The following is a 4,918-nucleotide window of genomic DNA, read 5'->3' as shown; positions in this document are numbered from 1 at the left end:
GCATAATGCCGTCAAGATCCATTCATGTTGCTGTAAATGGCAGGATTTCATTCCTTTTCTTTTTCTTTCTTTTCTCTTCTTTTTTTTTTTACATTTTATTTATTTTTGATAGAGAGAGACAGAGTGTGAGTAGGGGAGGGGCAGAGAGAGAGGGAGACACAGAATCCGAAGCAGGCTCCAGGCTCTGAGCTGTCAGCACAGAGCCCAATGCGGGCCCAAACTCACAAACCGTGAGATCATGACCTGAGCCGAAGTTGGACGCTCAACCCATTGAGCCACCCAGGTGCCCCACTTTTTTTTTTTTAAACAAGCTCTGGCTAGTTTTATTAAAGAAAAATTTTGCATGATTTACTTTTCACCAGTCAGTTATGACATGCTTCTAATGAGATGTCAGAATCATATGGATCAGTGATAGCTGGAGTGCACACTCTGTAGTATTTCCCACGTGCTGTTCCCAATTCAGTGTTATTGCCCCTGTAGTGATGGACACTAGTTTTGGCCAACATGGCATAGTATTCTGTTTCAAATTTCCTCAAGGATGGGCAGTAGTTGGCAAGGATGACCAGTTTCACTTTGCCATGTCTGATCATTTTCAGAGTCTGCTTGAATCCCAGCATGTGCTTTCCACTTTTTGTAATGAGTGGCTGCCTAGAGTTGATCAACTCCAGTGACTTTTTTGTCTTCCTAGCAGCCACCATCTTCCTGCCTTAGGTGCGGGATGGACCCAACCAAGAGCAGCTGCCAAGATGGCTGGAGCAAGAAAGGAACAATTCCCACCAAAATTTCATTCCTTTTTATGGCTGAATAATTTTCCATTGTGCGCGAGTGTGCACACACACATGCATGTGCACACATACATTCCACACTCTAGTTATTGAGTCATCCTTCAGCAGACACTTAGGTTGTTTCCATGTCTTGACTGTTGTAAATAATGCTGCAATAAGCAGGGGGGGGGGTGTATATCTTTTTGAATGAGTATTTTTGTTTTCTTCAAACGCACACCCAGAAGCGGAATTACTGCATCCTATGGTACTTCTTTTTTTAAAGTTTTGAGGATCCTCCATATTGTTTTCCACAGTGGCTGCACCAATTTACATTCCCACCAACAGTGCACAGGGATTCCTTTTTCCTCCACATCTTTACCAGCACTTGCTATTTCTTGACTTTTTGGTGATAGCCATTCTAACAGCTAAGAGGTGATAGAAGTTATTTTATTTAATGTGCATAAAACTCTTTGAAAATAGGTACTTTTTTCATTTTATAAATCAGGAAATTGATGCTTAGAGAGGATAATGTGCTCAAGCGCACAAAGCTTTTCTTTGCAACAACAATGTGATGCATCTGATAGTTCCCCTTAACTTTCATAACATCTTAGTGAGTCTAAAATATATGCATAGAAAAATTGGAGCAGTTTATAGTCAATTGATTAAAAAGGGAACAAAGTCTTCGTGACCAAAGTGTTTTTCTCTGGTTCCTAACCTGTTGAATATTAGCTTCTGTGAGTATGGGGATCTTGTCCTTGGTCAAAGTAGACACATCACACCCAAGCTTCTGCTACAGCTGAAGCACAACCGTGATCTATGCAGGTTACTGTAGGAGGGAAGAAATCACCCCATTCCCCAAGCAGCTTTCACAGCCCCACTTTAACCTCAGGCATTACTTAAAAGATTTGTTTAAGAATCATGAACAGCAGCTGTGAGCTGAGACATTGCTAAACTGATATATGTACAAACTCATAATATGGCTATTTTAATTTTAATTTGTTTTTCTCTAATTACCTGCAAGTTCTGCAAGTTCAAGTATATCTTCATAGATCACAGGTTATTTCTTCACTGATTTTGTTAGAGCATCTTTTGCCCACACAACAATTTGTTTCTATAAAGTCAAGTAAATCTACCTTCTTAAAAAAATCTTACTTATAGTTATTTTCCTAAATTTTCAATCCCTTATTATATATTTAAGTCTTTAATGTGTCTTAGGGTTATTTTTATATGTTGTGGTAAGTAAGGGTATGATTTTATTTTCTTTCAGATGAGTGGTGGTTTGTGCCAAGCTATGCTTTCCCTACAGAATATCACCTTTTTCATAATTAAGTTACTATGTATAGCAGGACCTATTTGGGTTTAGCTTTTTTGTGTGTTTTACTAACTATTCACCCTTCACCATGTGATCCTTTTATTCTGGTCACTGTGGCCAAGGACTTCATACCAGGTGTTTAATAATTGCTTCATTACTTTATTGTATATACTGGAATGTGGCGATCAGAGGTAGAGTGAAGGAAAAACCATCTTTCTAAGACTCAGATTCATGGTCTATATGAGAAAATAATTTACCCTATTTCATGAGGTAGTTTTCAGGATTAAATGAGAAAATGAATGTGAACTGTGTGGTGCATAGAAAGTATTCAATGAATGTTACCATTATTACTGGAGAATAATGGAGGGCAGTGTTGAATGAAGGCAGGGAATTGGCAGTAGGAGGAAGGAAAGGGCAGTGTAAAGCAAGAAAGATCAGATACATGAGGGAATGAAGGGCAGAGGAAGGGCGGCCCTCAGTTGCATTTGGAGGCTGAAGAAGCTGTTAAGTTCCTCAGTCCTGATTACAACCTGCCCCAAAGTTGTAGACTTTCTGGCAGGAGACTTAGAGATCATCTAATTTAACCACGTTGCATGAAAGAAAAATGAATTCTGGGACTTACTCAAGGTCAGTCTGTGAGAGCTCCCAGCCTGGAATCCAGGACTCCTGACTCTGCTTCTTGTGTTGTTTTACCACTGCTCACATCGCTTGATGTTAATTGGGATATTTGCAAGCATGAGATTGAGGTAGATTTTGCCTGTATTATATGAGCTCACTTCAGAGCCTTGAGTTGCTGAAATATAATGCCATATGGAATTGAGGGAGGGCAAGGTATTATAACTTTAAATCAAAAGGACAACTTACATGGAGGCTTTGTTCTCCTTGGCATAGTATCCTCAAGTTCATGGTGCATTCAATACATCTCTTCCTACAAAGGCTACCTGTAATGTGATTGTTCCCTATTATGAGAGAATTATGGCTTCTTTTGTGTGTGACCTCTTCAAGATGCTTTCTATTATCTTTACTTATGATATAACCTTATAGAGACTTATTTCTCAGTAAGATCCCAAATATGAATAGCAGTAACTTGATTTTATGGGCTAATATATTTTTGATAGAGTTATGCTTTCTGAGTATTCCTTAGAGAAAAATCTTACTTATGTAGGTATATTAGCATCTATCTTTTATATACATGGCTACTGGACAAAGGCAAGTGGGGAGTTGTTCTTTGAATGGTTTCTGAAGTTTTAGAGACTGTTAAAATGGAAGGACCATTTCCTTTAAAATTTCATTGCAAAATTTTATTTGTGGGCCCAGAGTCACTGTACCCTTTTATAGGTCATTTTTATATGTTGCTAATGAGATTTTTCATTTCACTATTCCAGTAAGTATCTTTTAGAAACAATTATGCCTTTCTTCCCACTCTCAGATATATACATCAATATGGGTGAAGACAAAAGTTGGAACTGTGATAACATTATGTTTATTGTGGTTGCCGCTGACAAAAGTACGTATTTATTGAATGAAATGTGGAAGTGGTAGAACAGAAAGAAGGAAGTAAGAATGAGTGGTACTTTCATGAAGCAAGTGGAGTTATTCTTCTGTTGAGAATTTGGTGGTGCCTTTCTAGAGAAAGACAATATTTTCACATGTGAGTAGGACTACACCAGATACGGCTGCTTTTTAGCCATATAATCATTACTCAGTTTCCTGGACTCTCAAAGCAATATATTATTAAAGGAGGCATGGTCTAAAGGGAAACAGTGGTTAGTGCAGAAAACAGAAATGGAGTGGTTGCTTTCTGATGAAAAGCTTTGGGCATGTGACCGTTTTTGTGGGTTCCAGGGATTTCGCTGACATGGGGTCCAGAGATTTGAAAGTGTGTGAATGATTGAAACCAAGAGACAGGGTGTAAAAAAGGAAATACTAGCTTTCTTGATAAGTCAGAGATGGTGTTTAAATGGAACTGAGTCTGTTGATTCAGTTTTTGTGGTTTAACCTATTGAAACAGCTGTTTTCATCAGTGGTGCCATTAAAAAACCCTGTAAGAGGTTGACAGTTTTTGCCTCTTCAAACAATGCTACAATAAACATCTTTGTACTGATATTCTTACCCACTGGCACTTTATTTCTATGTGGTAGCTATCCATGCAGGAGATTTCTGAGTCTGAGGCTACATGAATTTTAAGTGTATCTGGTAATGGCAGATTGTTTCTTAAAAACACTCTTACAATGACTCACATTTCTGCTAGCAGTGCCTTCTCCTGGCAATGCCATCAAAGTAGGCTTCACTAAAGAAAATGGCTAATCTGGTATATGTACAAACTCATAATATGGCTACTTTAATGTGTTTTTCTTGGGGCGCCTGGGTGGCTCAGTCGGTTAAGCATCCAACTTCATCTCAGGTCATGATCCCATGGTTCGTGGGTTCGACCCCCACATTAGGCTCTGTGCTGACAGCTCAGAGCCTGGAGCCAGCTTCTGATTCTGTGTCTCCCTCTCTGTCTGCCCCTCTCCTGCTCATGCTCTGTCTCTCTGTCTCTTTCCATCTCTCAAAAATAAATAAATGTTAAAAAAAATTAATTTGCTTTTCTCTAATTGCCTGCAAGTTCAAGCATATATTCATAGATCACATGTTATTTCTTCACTGATTTTGTTATAGTGTCTTTTGCCCACATAACAATTTGTTTTTGTAAAGTCAAATAAATCTTACCTTCTTTAAAAAACCTTACTTACAGTTATTTTTCCTAAAAATTTAAATCCCTTATTGTATATTTAAGTCTTTAAGGTGTCTTAAGGCTGTTTTTATATGTTGTGGTAGGTAGGGGTATGATTTTATTTTC

At 38.2% G+C, this 4,918-nt stretch overlaps 1 pseudogene; it reads right to left on the bottom strand.

Moving 5' to 3' along the window:
- Positions 1-362: 362 nt before the first annotated feature.
- On the bottom strand, positions 363-698 carry LOC132679155 (large ribosomal subunit protein eL30 pseudogene; annotated as a pseudogene).
- Between the last annotated feature and the right edge of the window lie 4,220 nt (positions 699-4,918).

The sequence above is a fragment of the Panthera onca genome, chromosome A2, assembly GCF_046562875.1.
Source record: "Panthera onca isolate mPanOnc1 chromosome A2, mPanOnc1 haplotype 2, whole genome shotgun sequence".
NCBI classification, from domain to species: Eukaryota; Metazoa; Chordata; class Mammalia; order Carnivora; family Felidae; genus Panthera; species Panthera onca.
This window is presented reverse-complemented; position numbering and strand designations above follow the sequence as displayed.